General features: G+C 40.9%; 1 protein-coding gene and 1 non-coding gene across 2 annotated transcripts in view; both read right to left on the minus strand.

The window, feature by feature from the left end:
* Positions 1-22,491, minus strand: part of ANGPT1 (angiopoietin 1) — a 463,014-nt gene that overhangs the window by 327,329 nt on the left and 113,194 nt on the right. The gene's annotated exons all lie outside the window — the stretch shown is intronic.
* LOC141146398 (U2 spliceosomal RNA) lies at positions 18,772-18,962 on the minus strand. Its single transcript, XR_012244887.1, has one exon. It is a non-coding gene; the product is annotated as a U2 spliceosomal RNA (small nuclear RNA).

A 22,491-nucleotide genomic window follows, 5' to 3' on the forward strand; every position in this document is an offset into this window, starting at 1 on the left:
GGCATGGGAGTAGGGCACAGGCAGAACATGCCCCAATGGGAATCTGGCAAGGGATAACAAATAAAAGAGCATTGATATATGTAAGTGGACATATTTAACCATATACTTTACATAGTGTTGGCAGTTTATAATGATGGGGGAGAACAATCCACTTGAAGAGATGTCCTTCACATAAACACAACCTGCTCCTACAATGAAGTCATGTAGAGGCGCACTAAAATACATGCAAGAATAAATACAGATGTTTCTACAGATCACTTTCCAGATGCTCTGTCTTCTCGGTGAAATGTAGAATTTAATCTGTGATCTGGAAAAGCTAATAAAAGAGAATAGAACTGTTTACAATTTCCTAAGGCACAAACTCAGAGCCAAGACTTATGGTCTTGACTGTAGTGGGAACAGGCTGAAACTCACACATGCCATTAAATAGAACTATACCCCAACTTTCCGGACAAACATCATGGTGGGTAATTATTGACAAAGCATCAGTATCTCTAAAAAGCCTGGTCTGTTTGCTTTCTTGAGCAGTCCTCTTTTCTGGAATGACTAAAATGTAAATATTTAAGAAATGCTGAGCCTGAATACCTGAATGAAGCGACAGGGAATGTTCGCCGCGTTCACGATAAATCTCCAAGATTTTACATGGATAGCTCGCCTTAATCATTAACTTTATTTCAGTTATGTTTTAAGAACAAGATACAGAAATGTTTCTCAAATTTCACAAGATTATTATCTAAAGAGATTTTCCGCAGGCTCCATTTGCAAATTCAAAGTGATTCTGTTATTCTGTATGTTTTACTGAGTTAAAAAGAAGCAGACACTTTAGACAAGTAAAATCAGTCATTGACCTGCTAATGGGACAATCGTGGTCATAAGTTTACATATCCCAGGCAGAAATTGTAAAAGGTTAGTTATTTTTGCTGTAGCAATTTTACAAAACAGCCTGCTTACAATATGCCAAACAGCAAAAAAGTAAGTACACCCCATGGAATTTGTTGACTCTTTCAATATCATTGAAGAGTCAAACATTAGATCTTCATTCAAACCGTTCCTACATGTAAAGGTGATATACTTATTTATTTATTTCAAGTACTTATATAGCGCCATCAATTTACACAGCACTTTACACATATACACTATATTAACAAAAGTATTGGGACGCCTACCTTTACACGCACATGAACTTTAAAGGCATCGCAGTCTTGGTCCGTAGGGTTAAATATTGAGTTGGCCCACCCTTTGCAGCTATAACAGCTTCAACTCTTCTGGGAAGGATGTCCACAAGGTTTAGGAGTGTGTCTATGGGAATGTTTGACCATTCTTCCAGGAGCGCATTTGTGAGACCAGGCACTGATGTTGGATGAGAAGGCCTGGCTCGCAGTCTCTGCTCTTATTCATCCCAAAGGTGTTCTATCGGGTTGAGGTCAGGATTTTGTACAGGCCAGTCAAGTTCCTCCACCCCAAACTCGCTCATCCATGTCTTTATGGACTTTGCTTTGTGCACTGGTGTTCAGTCATGTTGGAACAGGAAGGGGCCATCCCCAAACTGTTCCCACAAAGTTGGTAGCATGAAATTGTCCAAAATGTCTTTGTATGCAGATGCCTTAAGAGTTCTCTTCACTGGAACTAAGGGGCCAAATTTAACCCCAGAAAAGCAACCTCACACCATAATCCCCCCTCCACCAAATGATTTGGACCAGTGCACAAAGCAAGGTCCATAAAGACATGGATGGGCGAGTTTGGGGTGGAGGAACTTGACTGGGATGCCACTAAAGTTCATGTGCATTTAAAGTCAGGTGTCCCAATACTTTTGGTAGTATAGTGTATATTGTACATTCGCATCAGTCCCTGCACTCAAGGAGCTTACAATCTAAGATCCCTAACTCACATTCATACATACACATATTAGGGACAATTTAGTCAGATGCCAATTAACCTACCATCGTGTCTTTGGAGTGTGGGAGGAAACCCACGCAATCACAGGGAGAACATGCAAACTTCAGGCAGGTAGTGCCGTGGTTGGGATTCAAACCAGTGACCCCAGTGCTCCTAGGCAAAAGTGCTAACATCTTAGCCACTGTGCTAACCTGAATTTAAAAGCAATTTATTCCACAAAAATAACAATAGATGTAGAAGCATAATGTAGAAAAAAGTAAATACATCTTTGGCCTCAGAAGCTAATATTGTCCCCACCAGTTTCTGAAATCGACTGAAATATCTGTCCACTCCTCCATACAAGATTTCTTCAGTTATAAGATGTTTATGAGTTTCCTTGCATGAACGCACACATTTCAATAGGATTCAAATCAGGACTTCGACTAAGCCATTCTAAAACCCTTCATTTCTTCATCTGGAGACATTTTAGTTTATTTGCTTGTGTGCTTTGGATCCTTATCATGTTGGACTTACTTCCTTTTTTATGTGACTGTAGAGAAGCCTCAGAATTTCTCAAATCATTTCTCAAACTTTATTGTCACTTTTTTATTAGTATTTATTTTGTTTTAAGCTTTCAAGCTTTTTTTTTTTTTTTTTGTAAAATCTTTATTTTCACTTTTCCAAAAAGAATAAGACATTCCCAACATATGACTTTAGATCCATCTGTTCTACAATACTTCTAAAGGCATGCAATTCAAGTGAAAGGGCTTTCATCAATATCAAACTTTCAAAGCAATATTAAAAGCACACCTTGAATTTTAGGACCAGCCATGGGGAATGTAGTATAGAGGGATAGGGTAAGGGAAGAGGGGACAGGGAGCCATTTCAAGTCCCAGGAAGAACCAATAACAAGAACAAAAACCAATGTACATCCTAGCTGTGCCCTGGTCAACTCATCCTTTGGAGAGGAGTCAACAAGGCCCTTGAGGAGAAACACATTATCCTTATTATAAACCACATAGACAATCTCTGCTGTTTTTGGTAAGCTAAAACGATGTAAGGAAGAGCGTTGCCACCCCAAGTACCCGAACAATGACCTTCATGGCAGGATTTCCAGGTATTATTTTAGTGAAACTTCAGATTTGAACACAATAAAATGACCTAAATATAAATTAAACTTAATACACAAGATTTTTGTATAAAGCTGTAAACAAGTTGTTAAATTTTTAAACTCATAATACTGTGGGTCTGTTCATCATTCTTATTTATATTATTTTTTATATTCATGCATTTTTCTATTTTATATTTTTCTAATGGAATTTTAAGTGAAACCTGGGAATCTTAGGTGAAAGTTGTATGAATTGACTAACAGAACCTGTTTTTGTTAGGACCCTACATATGGGTATTTAAAGCTGAACTTCACCATAAAGGGGAGGTTCTGCTTTATATCCTCCTTCCTCCACCTCCTCTGTTTTTGGTACTTTTTTTTGGGGGGGGGGGGGCGGGGGGAGCGGGTACCTGGTTTGGACAGGTAACCGCTCCCACTTCCTGTCAGATTGATACGGCAAACCACCAAAGTCCCCCCCCCCTCCCCTCCCACGCAACCTTCTGGGACACATTGCATACGTGCAGTAGGCAAGCGGCTGTGAAACTGCAAGGAATCACAGCCGGCTGCCCACAGTAAACATGTCGCCACCAGGGACCCGAAGAAGAACCAGTTTAGGTGAGCATGGCACTGGACTCCTGGACAGCTGAGTGTCCTTTTATTAAAAGTCAGCACAGTATTTGTAGCCGCTCACTTCTACTTCTTTAATACAGGGCAAAGAACGGCTTTAATATGGACACACCCAGACTAAATTACATAATGCATGATGATGTAAGGCCTGATTTACACCTATGCATTTTTAGTGCTTTTTGCATTTTGCAGATTTGCACTACAGTCCATTCAACATGGTTTCCTATGGAACACGTTCTGTAGTGCAAATCAGCAAAATGCAAAAAGTAGTAATAATGCATAGGTGGGAATCAAGCCTAAAGCTGAACTCCAGTCAGCTATAAAAGACACAAATGAATGCTCTTTGTCCACTAACCACCTCATCCCCGTAAGGATTTGCCCTCTTAATGACCAGGCCGTTTTTTGCGACACCGCACTGCATTACTTTAGCTGACAATTGCGCGGTCCTGCGACACTGTACCCAGATAAAATTGATGTCCTTTTTATCGCAAAAATAGAGCTTTCTTTTGGTTGTATTTGATCACCTCTGCTGTTTTTATTTTTTTGCACTATAAACAAAAAAAAAAGGCTGACACTTTTGAAAAAAACACAATATTTTTTATTTTCTGCTATAAAACACACCCAATAAATTAAAAAAAAAAAAAATCAAATTTTTTCATCAATTTAGGCCAATTTGTATTCTGCTACATATTTTTGGTAAAAAAAAAAATCAGAAAAAGCGTTTATTGATTGGTTTGGACAAAAGTTATAGCGTCTACAAAATAAGGGAAAGATTTATGGCATTTTTATTTATTTATTTATTTTACTAGTAATGGTGGTGATCAGTGAATTTTAGCGGGACTGCGACATTGCAGAGGACAGATCGGACACCTAGCTGACATTTTTGTAACTTTTTTGGGAACCAGTGACATTATTACAGTGATCAGTGCTAAAAATATGCACTGTTATTGTACTAATGACACTGGCAGGGAAGGGGTTAACATCAGGAGTGATCAAGGGGTTAACGGTTTCCCTCAGTGTGTTTCTAATGGGCTGCCTGAGAAAACACACAGATCTGTCATCATGCATAGCAGAAAGACTGAATCTTTGTGTGATCCCCTGTCAGAACGGAGATCTGCCTTGTTTACTAGGGCAGATCCCTATCCTGTCACTGCGAGGAACAATTGCCAGCGGCCATCGAGTCCACCGAACCTGCTGATTGGCTCCCCCCTGGCGGCGTGTGCTACCACAGATTGCCATGTACAAGCCAATGTACAACCATGGCGATTCACGCAACTGAGCCAACCTGCCACAGTATAACTGTGGCGGCTGGTCGGTAAGCAGTTTATACACCTTTAACCACTTGCCAACCACTGCACGCCAATATACGTTGGCACAATGGCAGCGGTGGGCAAATGGGCGTACCAGTACATCCCCTTTAATTGGCGGAGTTAGCAGGTGCATCGCGTACAGCGTGACCGTGCCCACGGGACCTGCGGACTCGATGTCCGCCGGTCTCCCGGCGATCGTGTCATTGGGAGCAGTGATCGCTGTCATGTGAGTTGTAGCCCGCCCCCCCCACAGTTAGAATCACTCCCTAGGACACACTTAACCCTTTGATCGCGCCCTAGTGTTTAACCCCTTCCCTGCCAGCGTCATTTATACAGTAATCAGTGCATTTTTATAGCACTGATCGCTGTGTAAATGACATTGGTCCCAAAACAGTGTAAAAATGTCAAAATGTGTCCACCATAATGTTGCAGTCATGATAAAAATCGCAGATCACAGCCATTACTATTAAAAAAAAATAATAATAATAAAAATGCCATAAATCTATCCCCTATTTTGTAGACACTATAACTTTTGCACAAAGCAATCAATATACGCTTTTCGCAATTTTTTTTACTAAAAATATGTAGAAGAATATATATCGACCTAAACTGAGGTAAAAATGTGTTTTTTTATATATTTTTGGGGGATATTTATTATAGCAAAAAGTAAAAAATATTGCTTTTTTTTCAAAATTGTCGCTCTTTTTTTGTTTATAGCGCAAAAAATTTAAATTGCAGAGGTGACCAAATACCACCAAAAGAAAGCTCTATTTGTGGGGAAAAAAGGACGCAAATTTTGTTTGGGTGCAGCGTCGCACGACCACGCAATTGTCAGTTAAAGCGACGCAGTGCCGAATCACAAAAAGGAAGGGGGTAAAATCTTCCGGGGCTGAAGCGGTTAAATATATTTTTAAAATAAGTGTGAGTACTTAAATACAACTTGGTGTCAGCCTCTTCCAGCTCCTCTACAGCAGAGCTCAAACTGAGTGAAGGAGAAGTAGCACAAGGTGCCAATTAGGGTGTTAAAGTGCATAGAATATAATGATAGGAGTGAGTAAAGATCAAGTCCCCTCCCCTGCTGGACAGGACTGTGCAATGTGACAGAGCTTTGTAAATTTCAGGACTGGATGGACAGCGGTGGAACTTCTTTGACAGGTTCCAATATATGTACTCCATCTACGGTATTTTCGCTGCTTGCCTGGAGTTGAGTTTTGAACTGCATACCGAGAGGCTTAGCAAGGATAGGTTCCTTATATTAGCTGTGCAAGATAATTCTACCCATATTATCAGTATTATATCTCTAATATTACAGAAGCTCACAACAATTCTTGTAAGGGAAAAAGAATTACAGGTGGATGGGAGGCAGGAATTGTAAGTATTTCGGGAGTAAAGCGAAGGATTATGTAGAGAGGGTGAAATGGACCATCTGCTTAAAATCCTTATGGCTCACATATGTATTCAATGACAGAGCTAAAAGGAACCCGTCCCATACATACATACATACGGGCTCATTCAGTAAGGCCAAGAAATGAGCAAAGCCGAGGTGCAAAGTGCATTAACCCATAACGACCAATAGTATTTCATGTGCTATTGTCAGGTGAGATCATGATTAATTACTCGGGGTTACTGCACTCTTTTTCTCTTCTTACTTAATGCTTTTTTTTTTTTACTTTCTTTTTTACTATAGATGTGTGCAAGCCAGTTTAGGTGGGAATGTCCAAAAAATAAATAAATAAATAAATAAATTCAGCTGCCAGATTCATAGATTCACATACTGAGACCTCAACTATTGCTGCTAGCATGAAATATCTTTTATACCTTTACTGCTAGACCTGCCGGCTTTAATGGTTTGTTTTTTTATTTTCATCCATTATAAGTGCCGGTTCACACTACAGCGACCTGGGATCCGACTTGTCAGACCTCAAGTCGCCCCAAGTCGCTTGACATTAGGAATTACATTATAGTCAATGAGAGCCGTCTTAATGTACACTACTGAAGTCGCTCCGACTTCAGAAAAGGTTCCTGTACTACATCAAGGCGACTTGTACCCATAGATTTCAATGGAAGTCGCCCCCAAGTCGGATCTCCCATCTATATTGAAGCGACTTTACAGGAAAAGAAAATAGATTACCCAGGCAAACCCCTCCCTCCCAGAGAGCTGATTATTCTGTGATTGGCCACAGCCAAAGTCGCCTGTCCTGGAGGCAACTTTAAAGCGGTTGTATAGTCAAATTTTTAACTTTTACCTACAGATAAGCCTACAGTATAATAAGGCTTACCTGTAGGTAAAAAAAATAAATCTCCTAAACCTGTACGGTTCAGGAGATATTCCCCTTGCAATAAGTTGCTTACTGCAGCAGCGCACAGGGGAAACCCCCTAGGGAGCCGCGATACCCGGAAGACACGCCGAGGTAACATGTCATCTACCTCGGCGTGGACCAGGTAAAATACCGATGCCTCGTTCTAAGGTAAGTATTTTATAATGAGCTAGTATGCGGTGCATACTAGCTCATTATGCCTTTTACCTTACAGGTGTATATAAAAAAAGGTGGCTTTAAGTCACGTTGTAAGTCCGGGTACTCCAGGTTCCTCCCACACTCCAAAGACATGCTGGTAGGTTAATTGGATCCTGTCTAAATTGTCCCTAGTATATGAATGTGAGTTAGGGACCTTAGATTGTAAGCTCTTTAAGGGTGTAGAGACCGATGTTAATGTATATGTAAAGCGCTGCGTAAATTGATGGCGCTATATAAGTACCTGAAATAAAATAACATTATTTTAACGTCCAGTGTGCATGAGGCATGAGGCCTCAAAGTACATTAACCACTTGATCTTCAGAAGGTTTTACTCCCTTCATGCAAAAAGCAAAAAACAATCAAAGCTATCTTGTCAAAAGTTTACCAGTTATACTATCCCCCCCTCCAAAAAAAGAGAAAAAAAAACCCAAAAAAGGTTATTAATCCCCCCCCCTCCTTCCTCCACCCCTGGGGTAGGTCTGCTCTATCCCTTCCCACTCCATTCCTTCTACTTTAAGTCATGTATTTTCCTACTATACCCTCCTATGTCAAAAGAAAAAAAAAAAAAAAAAAAAAAAGGACCACCCCCACAAAGAGGTCACTGTTGGCCATGGTTCATTTTAGTGACAAAAAAAAAGAAAAAATTGGGATTGTGCCATGTGATTAAATATTGATTATCCATAATTGTGTATAACTGCCTTTGTGGCCTAATTCCCCAACTCTAAGTGACACTCCAAAAAAAAAAAAAAGGAATGATCCCCTCTCCTACTTCCATGTGTTTACCAAAACCTCATATAATATAAGAGGTCTCTAATGGCCATAGTGTTAAAAATAATCATACCATGTGACAAACATATTATCAACCTTATTGCATATGAACAAACTTCTTGACCCACTCCTCCCTCCATTTTGAGTGCCAAACCCTCCACCCACCACATGACTTGACTCTCTCTCTCTCTCTCTCTCACTCCTCGTTAGGGGCAGGCATCTCACGCCACACTATCTAGGCAGGAAAAAATTTGCGGGGAGAGGAAGTGAAAAAGAGAGAAAAAAAAACCATAAATCAATCCTGGTCAAGGTTCATAATTCGACTCTTTATTCCTCTATGGCTAAGACCATAAGCAGCTATACTAGGGACCTTATGGATCCACTACCCACCCTACCTTCCCATTCCCTGTCTCTTCTCCTAGCCCATCTCAGATGCACACTGTATCCAGCCTGCCCATATCTTCTCAAATTCCCCTTTTTGGTCCCTCACTACTCCACCTTATTCGGTTAACCTCCTTTTTCCAGTCCTCTAGTGTTGGGCAGACAATCTGTTTTTCCAAAATCTGGGGATTTTTAATTTAGCTGCATTCAATAAGTGTGGTGTAATACTCTTCCTGTAGGCTTTAATGGAGCCCGGCGTTCCATGGAATAGGAAGCTTAGTGGTGTAAACTCCATAGGTCTAGGGGTCAGTTTTTCAAATCATGGTGCAATTGTTACCCAAAATGCTTTGATCTTGGGGCATTCCCACCACAGGTGGAGAAATGTACCCATTTTGCTCATTTATTATTGCAAAAAGTAAAATATATATATTTTTTTTCTTTACAAACTTGTCACTCTTCTTTTTTTTTTATAGCGCAAAAATAAATACCGCAGAGGTGATCAAAAAACACCAAAAGAAAACTCTATTTGTGGGGGGAAAAAAAATTATAAAAATTCATTTGGGCACAGTGTTGCATGATTGCGCAATTGTCATTCAAAATGCGACAGCGCTGAAAACTGAAAATTGGCCTGGGCAGGAAGGGGGTGAAAATGCCCAGTATTGAAGTGGTTAAATACACTGGCCGTATATAGGCAAGACGATTTTGCATAGGGTATAATTCTACTTGAATTAAAGATACAAGCTGTAGTACCAAATATACCAGGTTACTGCAAACTCACCCTCTGAAGAATGGATGCCATACCTGAGACAGCTCTCCAACCCCTTTCATAGTTTACCAAGGAAGGGGCCTTCAAAGATTCTATAACCCCTCCAATACTGCCATGACATGGACAAACACAACTAAAATGGGCGGAGTGACTTCCAGAATCTATAATAGGAAATCTATCTGCAGGCTCGTGCCAGTGGCAGGTGATCGATTTACTCATGGGATAATGTAAACTTTACATCCATCTATTCTTACCAGGGCAATATACTCATGTCAAATGTGTTAGCACTTGAACTGGTAATCTTGTGATTAAAATGATTGCATCTAAAAAAAAAAAAAAAAACGTAACTCGTGCAGCCAGCATTTACAAAAGTTTATATAACACACATATTTTATTACGTTAAGAAGCTTTTCTGTAAGTATTTTTAACTGAAAGTGTATTTCCACGTTAGCAGCCAAATGGGGATAATACCTACTTTATATTTCTTACACATTCGCATTACAAACATATTTTAAAAATTGCTGCTTACCGTTTTATTTACTGAAATAAACCTATAAAAGAATCTTAGCTTTCCCCTTTTGTGTAATTTTAACCACTTCAGCCCCGGAAGATTTTACCCCCTTCCTGACCAGAGCACTTTTTGCGATTCGGCACTGTGCCGATTTGTTTGACAATTGCGCAGTCGTGCGACGTTACACCCAAACAAAATTGACGTCCTTTTTTTCCCCACAAATAGAGCTTTCTTTTGGCGGTATTTGATCACCTCTGTGTTTTTTTATTTTTTGCGCTATAAACAAAAAAAGAGCGACAATTAAAAAAAAAAAGCCATATTTTTTACTTTTTTGCTATAATAAATATTCCCCAAAAATATATAAAAAAAACTAATTTTTTCCCTCAGTTTAGGCCGATACGTATTCTTCTACATATTTTTGGTAAAAAAACCCGCAATAAGCGTATATTGATTAGTTTGCGCAAAAGTTATAGCGTCTACAAAATAGGGGATAGATTTATGGCATTTTTATTATTATTATTTTTTTTTTATTAGTAATGGCGGCAATCTGCGATTTTTATCGTAACTGCGACATAATGGCGGAAACCGCTGCCATTGTGCCAATGTATATCGGCGTGCAGCGGTCGGCAAGTGGTTAACCTCCCTGACGGTATTCCCGAGTGTGGCTCGGGGTTAAATTTCAGCACCATTAGCGGTAACCCCTCGGGATTAAATTGCAGGATCCTGGTGCACTGTACTGACCTTGTCCCTGGGATCCTGCGATGTCCCCCGCAGTGTCTGCGGGCTCTGTCCTCCTCCGAAGCCTCTCCTTGCCAGGCTCCGTTCCCTGCGAGCGTTGCGACACACGGGGGCGGAGCCTGGCGGCAAATTAAAAAAACTGTTAAAATCATAACACATACAGTACTGTAATCTTACAGATCACATTACTGTATGAAATTATTTCACATCCCTTTTGTCCCCAGTGCTTTGTCCAATGCCCTGCATGCAGTTTTATATTATATATACTGTTCTTTCTGCCTGGAAACTGGAGATTGTCCATAGCAACCAAAAAGTGTCCCTTTATGTCAAAAGTGGCTTTAGACCAACTAGAAAACAAGATAGTAAATTAGAACACTTGCAGAATTGAGCGATAGTGAATTGTGGGGACATTTATTTTATTATTATTATTATTATTTTTTTTTTTAAATTATTTATATTTATTTATTATATTATAATTTATGTTTTTGTGTTTCAAACTTCATCATATCCGGGATATCTACTAGTCTCTTGGTGGACAGATCTAAGTGTGTTATTTAAGAATTACAGACCTACAATATAAAACGCCAAATTTCCATGCAAAATAATTATACCGCTTTCAGCACCTAAAATCCAAAATAATCATACTGCCAGGGAGGTTAAAGTTTTACCAAACTCAGGACCCTGCATTCACTATATCTGGTCTCCCACAGTACACAGAACATAGAAATGAAATTATTTTAGTAAATATAAACTGCTAAATACCTTTTTCTCATCAGCAGTATATAGCAGTCTTGTGACTTCTATCAGTGTCTGGTTAAAGCTTGTAGGAGGAGTTTCCATTCTCCTCTAACTGTCCTAACTGGACAGTACTGATTGGCCCTGTGCTGATCACATGCACCCCCCCCCCCCCCCCAACAAAAAAAAAAAACTCTTTAGTAATGCACACCAAACTGAGCATGTGCAGAGTTCCCCCAAGGCTCTGTTGTATCAGGAGATAGATTGGGGACAGTGGAGGAAGGGGAGGATCAGAGAAGACAGGGTCAAACAGCCTTTTTACACAATGCAGAAGATTAAACCCTTTGGTTCCACGGCGAGTATAACAAGCATGCTTTACTGCATAGAGGCATACCCCACTTTTAAGTACACAATGGGGTTTATTTACTAAAGCTGGAAAGTGCAAAATCAGGCTCACTTCTGCATAGAAACCAATGAGCTTCTAACCCCAGATTGTTCAATTAAGCTTTTGTAATAAAACCTGGAAGCCCATTGGTTTCTCTGCAAAAGTGAGCCTGATTTTGCACTTTCCAGCTTTAGTAAATAAACCCCATTGTGTACATAAAAGTGGGGTATGCCTGTATACAGACTGATTTTACTGTTGTGGGTTTAGTAAGACTTTAAGGAGCAGGCGTGGGAGTTATGTTTGCCATAAATAACCTTGTCCATACTGTGCTGGCAGAATTTCATTATCAGTTTTAAACTCAGTATGTACACTGTCTGTCCTTTATAAAAATAGCACAGCTTGGGTGGTACATTGTATAGTAATGTACTTTTAAACCAATCTCGAACTGAACGATGCAAGCTATTCAAGAACAACACAAAATGCTCCAAAGAAACAACCAGAAAGGATTATATTTTAAATTATTTTTTAGGCATGCTGTGTAAATGGGAACACATAACAAACACATTGTGGGGGTTTCACAAATTTGGACGCAAGGGTTGCAATAATCTGCTCCATATATATGTGTTCCCTGTATCGTGTCTGTGGTATTTTTTAAATTAACTGTGAAACAAAACAAAAATTGTGTCCATAAAAGCCAACGGAAGCAAAAGAGAGCAAAAAAAAAAAAAAAAAAAAAGGGACGCCAGTGTGGAAAATGAATGTTTTATTTTTTTTTTTCTTCTGTTGAATTTGAATTTTAAAAGAGCTTTAACCACGAGTCCATTATTTAACACCTCCGACTTCCAACCCACAAAAACCACACAGGCTGAGCTTAATCAAGTCCATGAACACGGTCCCACCACCGTGCCAGAGACCCTCCAGAAAAGGAGATTTCCCCTTGATATCCATGGATTTACCCATAGCTCCAAATCCCATAGAGTCCCTTCACTGAGATAATTCTGTTTTTATAGGGATACAATCAGTCAGGGTTCATATCATTCAACCTCACTAATGAAGAAAATTGTGTGCACAGTACTTCAAGGCAAACCTTTAAAGAAGGATGGATTTTTTTTTTTGGAGGGCTTCTGTTGCATATTGAGGGATTACATGGACGGGAGAGTTAGCAGGAGGATATTAAAGACTCCTAGGAGAATTCTGGGATTCTTAGGCCTTGTGAATCATCGGTAGGGAGTAGAGTCGGATGTTTTCTTTTTGTTTGAAATGACAAGCGCCATGCGTTAATCTGTTATGACATTCATAGTAAAATATCCCGTATACAGAAAGGTAAAAATGTGGCTTTAAGAAACTGATTCAATATGAACAAATGAATAGTATTATGATGATTCTTCTCCAAGGTGGTTTTTTTTTTTTGTAAAACATGTTATGCATTCTAACATTCCATTTATATTGAATGTGCACTATTATGTGTAATTGAAACAGTAGATGGTTTCAGTGATTGCAAAGCTAAACCACTGGCATTGGATTTTCAAATTGGATTCTGCACTAGGGGAATTTACTAATGGAAAGGAGAATGTTCACTGCAATCATCCAATCGGGTTCAAGGAAAAATCCTCTTTTACATTTTCCGGCACGTGACTGGGAAATGAATGTGATCATAGCTTTACTTTTTATAGCTAAGAGAACATTCTCCACTCCTTTAGTAAATCACACTTGCCCCATTAAGCCCATTACCCTATTTATTAACCACTTCAACCTCAGAAGAATTTGCCCCCTTGTTACAAGGCCATTTTTTTGCGATGCGGCACTGCGTCACTTTAACTGACAATTGCGCAGTCGTGGGACACTGTACTCAAACAAAATTGACGTCCTTTTTTTCCCCACAAATAGAGCTTTCTTTTGGTGGTATTTGATCACCTTTGCGGTTTTTATTTTTTGCGCTATAAACAAAAAAAGAGCGACAATTTTGAAAAAAACACAATATTTTTTACTTTTTGCTATAATAAATATCCTCAAATAATAAAAAAAAAACAAATTTCTTCATCACTTTAGGCCGATATGTATTCTTCTACATATTTTTGGTAAAAAAAAATCGCAATAAGTGTATATTATTATTATTTTTATTATTAATATACACAATTTATATAGCGCCAACAGTTTACACTTGGCGCTTTACAATGTAGAGAAGGGACAGCACAATTACAGTTCAATACAGAAGGGACAGGAGGGCCTCGCTCATAGAGCTTACATTCTAAAGGGCGGGGGTGGTGGTACAAAAGGTAATAGATGTGGGGAATGATTTGATGGGGGGTGGCTCGGGGACAGTTGTTAGGTAGGTATGGGATAGGCTTCCCTAAATAAGTGAGTTTTCTGGGATCTCCTAAAGGTTGACTGGTTTGGAGCTGATCGGATATACTGGGGCAGGGAGTTCCAGAGGATGGTATATTGATTTGTTTGCACAAAAGCTATAGTGTCTACAAAATAGGGGATAGATTTATGGCGATTTTTATTTTTATTTTTGTACTGGTAATGGTGGCGATCTGCGATTCTTATCAGGACTGCGACATTACGGCGGACAGATCGAACACTTTTGACACTTTTTTGGGACCAGTGACATTTTTTTTGGGACCATCACACCACACTCCCCTGACAGAACGCGGATTTGTGTGTTTACACACACAGATCCCCATTCTGTTTCTGTCAGGAGCGATCGCGGGTGCCCAGTGGACATCGCGGCTGCCGGTAAGCACATCGGCTCCTCAGTGACGCGGCGGGTGTGAGCGTGCCCCCTGTACCTCTTAAAGCGCCAAGTGGTTAAAGTGTGCATTACCCCAATATTTTATGCTCCTGATATGTGTTTGTTGTACCGTGTGCTTCCATAAAAATAGTAACCTGTTCTCTTTTCATTGCCTCCTTTTTGTGTCTGGACTGAAGGAGGCGGTTCTATCCTGAGGGAGGGGGGTCTGTACTGAGGGAGGGGGTCTGAACTTAGTGGAGGGGGTCTGGACTGAGGGATGGGGGGGTCTATACTTAGTGGAGAGGGGGTCTGGACTGAGGGAGGCAGGTCTATACTAAGGGAGGGGGGTCTGTACTGAGGCAGGGGGTCTTTACCTAGTGGAGGGGGTCTGGACTGAGGGATGGGGGGTCTATACTTAGTGGAGAGTGGGGTCTGGACTGAGGGAGGCTGGTCTATACTGAGGGAGGGGGGTCTGTACTGTGGGAGGGGGGTCTGTACTGTGGGAGGGGGTCTGTGCTTTGTGGAAGAGGGGATCTGGACTGAGGGAGGAGGGGGTCTATACTTAGTGGAGAGTGGGGTCTGGACTGAGGGAGGCTGGTCTATACTGTGGGAGGGGGTCTGTACCTAGTGGAGGGGGTCTGGATTGAGGGATGGGGGGTCTATACTTAGTGGAGAGTGGGGTCTGGACTGAGGGAGGCTGGTCTATACTGAGGGAGGGGGATCTGTACTGTGGGAGGGGGGTCTGTACTGTGGGAGGGGGTCTGTGCTTTGTGGAAGAGGGAATCTGGACTGAGGGAGGAGGGGGTCTATACTTAGTGGAGAGTGGGGTCTGGACTGAGGGAGGCTGGTCTATACTGAGGGAGGGGGGTCTGTACTGTGGGAGGGAGTCTGTGCTTTGTGGAAGAGGGGATCTGGACTGAGGGAGGAGGGGGTCTATTCTTAGTGAAGAGGGGGGTCTGTACTGTGGGGGGACTATACTTGGTTAAGGGGGGGTGGCACCGTGTTTTACCGCACCAGGTGACACCAACCCTAGTGATGCCACTGGTAGACAACATTCATCAGGATGTCCAATCCTTAAAGATGAACTCCCAATGTCCCAACAATGTGTTTTTCAAAAATTTTCTCTTAACTTTTTGCTATAGTAGCCATAATAAACCTATTCAGACACCCGGTAAATCCAATGGTCCTCCCCTCCACCATCTTCCTCTCTTATGTCATCATAGAACCGGTTACAAGGACCAGGAAGAAACTGTCACCTTCCTGATGATGATTCTCTCTAGATTGTCAAAGCTTCCTGAGATATATGACATGAGTATCCCAGAAGGTTGCGGGCAGCAGGAGCCTACATTATTTTTCACCTAGGAGGGAAAAGCCAGAAAGGAGAGTTAGGGGAACCCTAAAGAAGGTATTTCGATTAAACAAAAAAAAAAGTTGCTAAAGAAGGAGGATGGTGGAGGGTGAAGGCCTGCTCCAATGTAACCATTATTCCAATTGCATGAAAAGTAGGAAAACATGTTAACTGGTAATACTTGGTGGTGCCAAACTAAAGCAATGATGATTCTTTTCCTTGTGATCACTGTTATTATTTCTTCTTTCAACATCTTAAAATGAGTCACAAATATAGAATGTAACAATATAATGGTATCTATTTTCTGCTGTATACCATGCTATTGCTTTATATGTCATTTGCCCCAAACCACAGATACATCATTGTCAATGTCACAGTGGTGGTTAATTGCTCAAAACAAGGAGCTGCCAACCTCAAAGCCACCACTAAAACCCAAGCTATAAAAAATGAACCAAGAAGAGAACCCCTTTCAAAACCACAGAGATTTCTGCATCTGTACAATGTTATCTAATTGTCACAGTACAATCATATAAGTATAGCTTACTGGCTTAAATATGTGGGGCATTGTAAGTTTTATTGAAATATAAAATGTACATTAATGCTACAATAGCTTTGATGTTCTGTACAAGGAGAAAAAAAAAGTTTATAATTACTGCTATGAGGTTAGGTATCGCTAGTGGAAGAAGAGGCATGGTGAGAAAGGTTGCAATGGCAATGGTTACACTAAAGAGAAAGTGAGGGAAAGTCTGCAAAAAGGACACAGATAGCAATAAAAAGCCGACCGGGGTGTTAGCCTTTCCCTTCAGTTGTCACCTGGACAGAAAAGATAAATATCTCTAATGGAACTTCACATACTATCCTTTCACCACTAATAAAATTGGGGGATATTTTTGCTATTGCTTGCACGTTGTGTATCCTTTACAAAGTGAATTTTCACTCCCCTTTTTTCACTAAGCTAAACTCACTTTGAAAGGTGACTATGCTCTACTTCTTTAGTAAATTAAAGGAGTGTAAATTAAAGTGACACCAAACTCTGGTTCAACCACTTAAGGACCAGAAGATTTTTGGATTATGTCGGATTTTTGACGCTCAAAGCGGTACAATTGTTTTGCATGGAAATTTGGCGTTTTATATTGTAGGCCTGTAATTCTTAGTAATAACACACTTAAATCTGTCCAAACAAGAGTCTAGTAGACATCCCGGGTATGATAAAGTTTGAAACACTTAATCATAAATTATAATATAATAAATAACTATAAATTATTATAACAAATAATAATATAATAATAAAATGTATTCAATAATGTTATCAAATCAAAAACACTGAAATGTTCTCAGTTGCAGAATTGTCGCTGTCATCACTTTCAGTGTTTGGTGATGAATTTCCGCACAAATCACTATCGCTCAATTCTGCGAGTGATTCTAATTTATTATCGCTGTTTTCTAGCTGGTCTAAAACCACTTTTGACGTAAAGGCTTTTTGGTTGCTATGGACAATCTCAAGTTTCCAGGCAGAAAGAACAGTGTATATAATATAAAACTGCATGCAGGGCACTGGACAAAGCACCAGGGACAAAAGGGATGTGAAATTATTATATACAGTAATGTAATCTGTAAGATTACAGTATACTGTATGTATTGTGTGTTTTTCACATTTAGAATTTGGCGACGTGCTCCGTCCCCGTGTGTCGCGACGCTCGCAGGGAACGGACTGTGATAGATCGTGTGGAGGACACACCCTGCACACACAGCGGGGAGACATCGCAGGATCCTGGGGACAAGGTAAGTAGTGCCTGGATCCTGCGATCCCGAGTGTGGCTCGGGGGTTACCGCTTTTGGTACTGAAAATTCACCCTGAGCCAGACTCGGGAATATCGCCAGGGAGGATAATGACCAGGCCATTTTTTTTTGCGATACGTCACTGCGTCGCTTTAACTGACAATTTAACTGACAATTGTGATGCTGTACCCAAACAAAATTGACATCCTTTTTTTTCCCCACAATAGAGCTTTCTTTTGGTGGTATTTGAAACTCTGTGTTTTTTATTTTTTGTGCTTTAAACAAATAAAGACCAACAATCTTGAAAAAAAAAAGCAATGTTTTTTACTTTTTACTATAATAAATATCCCCAAAAATGTGTAAAAAAACACATTTCTTCATCAGTGTAGGCCAAAATGTATTCTTCTACATATTTTTGGTAAATAAAAAATCGCAATAAGTGTATATTGATTGGTTTGCGCAAAAGTTACAAAATAGGGGATAGATTTATGGCATTTTTATTATTGTTACTTTTTTTACTAGTAATGGCGGTGATCAGATCGGACACTTTTGACACTTTTTGGGACCACTGACAGTTATACAGCGATCAGTGCTATAAAAATGCACTAATTACTGTATAAATGTCACTGGCAGGGAAGGGATTAACACTAGTGGCGATCAAGGGTTTAAATGTGTTCCCTGGGAGGTGTTTCTAACTGTGGGGGGGAGGGGTCTGACTGGAGGAGGAGAGAGATTGCTGTTCCTAAACACTAGGAACAGATGATCTCTTTCTACTCCCCTGTCAGAACGGGGATCTGTTTGTTTACATTGACAGATCCCCGTTCTGGCTCTCTGTGGAGCGATCGTGGGTGGCCGGCGGACATTGCGGCCACCAGCCACGCGCATTGGCACCCCCCGCCGTGCAGCAGGCTCACGCGCCTGCTATAGCTTTTAACCTCCCTGGCGATATTCCTGAGTCTGGCTTGAGGTGGAATTTCAGAACCAAAAGCGGTAACCCCCGAGCCAGACTCGAGATCGCATCGCAGGATCCAGGAAAAGCTTACTTACCTTGTCCCCAGGATCCTGCGATGTCTCCCCGCACTGTGAGCGGCTCGTCCTCCGCTCGATTCATCACAGAGACAGGCTCTGTTCCCTGCGAGCCAGTGCTTGTATCAGTTTTTCTTTTTTTTTTTTTAATTCTTTTATCTTTTTTTTGGTGCAATAGTCCTGGAGGTACTGCAATACCAGTTTGATGCATGAAGTGCATAGATCAAAATCTTTGTCCATCTCCCTGTTCTAAAAATCCATTCAATACATGGTCCCCAATAGGGGACGTATCAGATATTAAAACAGATAAGAACAGATACTACACTTGATCTTAGCCAAAAGGCAAATATGCAATGCCTGTATTCGTTTTTAAAGGGACATTAGCCTGAGTGCTGCGCTACAAGAGTTGGGCTGCAATGAACTGGCCAGCTAAAGAAGGGGAATTATAGGCTGCTAGATTGTCGTGGTTATGCAGTACTCCATAGTTAGGATTGGCCAAGTGTAGAGTTTAATAGGAGATGCTTTCTAGTTTCTACACCAATTTAATGTCTCCTTTACAGTATTTCTACTGTTCACGTATTGCTTTATGTACAGTATATATATATATATATATATATATATTAATATCCATCAGTTTACTGTACATACATCTGCAATACATACTCCCCACCCAACCCGAAGTGTCGGAGTATGTAGTGCTATTTTCAGAGTCATGGGTCTTGCTGTTAGAGAGTGGCTATCGGTTCTCCCTGGTCCCACTTAGTGGTGGCTGGTGGGTTCTTCTTTTGGGAGTTGGCAAACAACATCTCCTCGCCGGCGGCGTGGCATGGCACTGAAACAGCACACCCCCTGCGCGTGGTGGTCCGGCACTTACCTGCTCGTGTGGCAAGGCTGTGGTGTCCTCTCCTCCTCTCCTGGAGTGCGGCCGCAGCGGTTCTGCTGTCCGCTCCTCCAGCTTCCTCCGCCGTGTGTTTCCTCTTCCGCCAAAGTGCTAGGCATCCAAAAGGATCACCTGACGCTTTGGCCTATAGGGAAACAGGTTTCCCAGACCTGCCTTCTGATTGGTGGGGAGGAACTTTAGTGTGATAATAGCAAAAATGAAATTGCTATGGTCACACAACTGGGTGGGCTCGAAGCACAATGCTCTGCACTTCGAGGCACCCTTTTTTGAAGCCTATTAGAGCCTCTGGCTCTAATCAGGTGCTTAAAAAAAACACCCTGCCGCATTGGAATCCATGGTCTGGCACCACTGATATGTAGATCAGGGGGCCGGACGCATGGATAGGGGAGGCAGCGCCCATGTGCCCTCTATGGATGGGCCGCCACTGGTCCCACTGTATGTATCCACCTGCTCTTGCTCACTCCCAAGATGGACCATGGACTCTGGGATGTGTAGTGTGCATAGAGCAGTACACATGGCCCCAAATAACAAAAAAACAAATGGAAGTGAGGGGGAAAAAGAGAGGTTAGTGAACTCACATAGAGAGTTACAAGAAGCAGAAAGCAAAGTAAGAAACAATGTGAAAAATATGTTACAAGGCCATTAGGTAGTGGATGTGTACCGATTATCTTTGGAGAACATAAATATTGCTTACTTTAAAAGTCTCCTCCATTTTTCTGGATAAACCTGCTAATTTTATTAATATGACATATTTATGAACAAATTAAGGTGGTCTTTTTTTTCCTATTTGTCCACATAAGTAAAACAAATAAAACATTTTTTTTTTCAAGAAGTTGAGCAGTGTGGCTTATTTAAGGGAGATAAACTGGAGCACCATTCTTACCGCCCCAATTCTAATAAAACGGTGAACTTTAAACCTATACTGAATGTTAAGACAACATGACAAGCAGCACAGGCTCTGCATCATGTCACCGGGGATTGGGCCATCTCCCGAAGGATTAGGAAGGAGCTGCCATCACTGGCTTATCTATCAATTAATTCCAGAGATGTGATAAATTCCCCGCCATGGGAACAGTGTTAACTCTTCAAAGTTCAATCCACATGTGTGGCCTTTTCTGTCCCTGCAAAACACAGCTTGTGTTCTATTCTAGGCTTTGCAGATCAATGACCAGACTTTGCCCACTGGCCTTCAGCTAATTCAAGCTAATTCATGCCCATTGGCATCCATTTATATTAGCACATCTACGTATGTAATATAACTGTATGTACATCTAAATATTATATTAAAGGGTGACCTCACCTTTACAGAAAAAATTAAAAGTTGAACTAGCATTGGACACCCTCTCCACCTTTAGAGTTTCCACCTCATTCCTTTAAACCCAAACACAAATTATTTACTCAGGTTCTGTGGTTGATTAAGATGGTAATTAAATACACTTAGCCCCTTATCTGCATTAAATTAGCCACAGAACCTGTGCAATTAATATGTGTTTGAGTTTAAAGGGATGAGGTGGCCACCCTATCCACCATTTTTTACCATCTTATATAGTGTTAGTGCTTGGAGCGACGATAATAACATGACATATATGATTTGTTTTCTATGTCGTGTTTGATCGTGCTATCTATTTTACTAACTCATTGAATTTACCTGTCTGCTTTTACTAACTGTAGTTCTAGGTGTCATCACAAGATGGTTGTATATAGTATATGTGCGTAGAGGAATGTGATTGGATATGGCGTCCTATATAAAGACTATGATCACCTACGCACAACGTCCAGACGAAGTACACGGTTGAGTGCACGAAACCCGTCAACGTAGCCGACGCAGGCTCATCCCCGTGCTCCTCAATGATTCCTAATCCATGACCGTAAGGTGATACCTTACTTTCAACATCCAAGGACTGGTTTTCTGGACAAGTCTACTTCGACATTTACTTACAGGACACCGTAGCTCTGCTTCCCGGACCTTGAACTGGAAGTGCTTATCAAAACCCTTCTGGACAAATCAACAGCCATTCCACATGATCCAGGGATACCGTAACACTCCGGCTATCACAGCCGTCTTCCACGGCCCATCAGCATTGACACATGGAGTGATCATACATTTTGGCCAGGACGCCATGGCACAGGAAGGGTAAGAACCCATCACAGGCTCACGTTACTTAAGAGCTTCCCTCCTCCTGTGTACACTTACAGTGCCTGATTGCCAACTAGTGCATTTGCTTGTGGACAGTGACGTATTTTCTGTGTCTCATACAGCCTGTGACGGTCTCTGCGGCATTCCACACTACTCAAATCAGCGAATTTTGCATTAGTGTGTTTATTTTACTGCTGAAATATCGGAGACCTGAACAATACATTTGTGTATCAAAACCACAGACTGCTGCAATTTACTTTATTGGAATGGTTGACTTGTTCTTTTATATCTCTACCAGCGGCACCAATGCCATTATTAAGGGAAGCTTATCCTTTTCCTGTCTACATGATCATAAGTTTATTCATTAGCTCCTTCATGGACACAATATATTATTGAGAACATTCAAAAACTCAGGAAAACTGCTACAGAGTGCAGGACATATTACAGTAGCCCCACACACCACTCCTTCTCTGGAGGTGGGATTTTCATTCATGGAGTAGCGGGGTTGGATGTCTAGCATCTTTCTAAATTGACAACGTTGTTAATTACTACAGTGTATTTTGTATTTTTTATTCTAGAAGTTGATACATTGGAGGAATGTGTTCCACCTGGAAGGTCTTTGTGCCGTCCCAGCTGGATCAATTTAGATTTTGTAATTCATCAATAAAGCTAATAGCATGTTCAAATTATACCGTGGTTGACCCACCCCTTGATTGCTTTCAGGAGACATCTCTTTGTCTCAACACCCCTTCATTTAAACCCTATCCACCATCCCTGGTCCTTGCTACTTACATCTTCTCCCTGTTCTCCATGCAGTGCTTCTAGGATGGGCCAGATTGATTCACT

The sequence above is a fragment of the Aquarana catesbeiana genome, linkage group LG05 (genome assembly GCF_042186555.1).
Source record: "Aquarana catesbeiana isolate 2022-GZ linkage group LG05, ASM4218655v1, whole genome shotgun sequence".
In the NCBI taxonomy this organism is placed as follows: domain Eukaryota; kingdom Metazoa; phylum Chordata; class Amphibia; order Anura; family Ranidae; genus Aquarana; species Aquarana catesbeiana.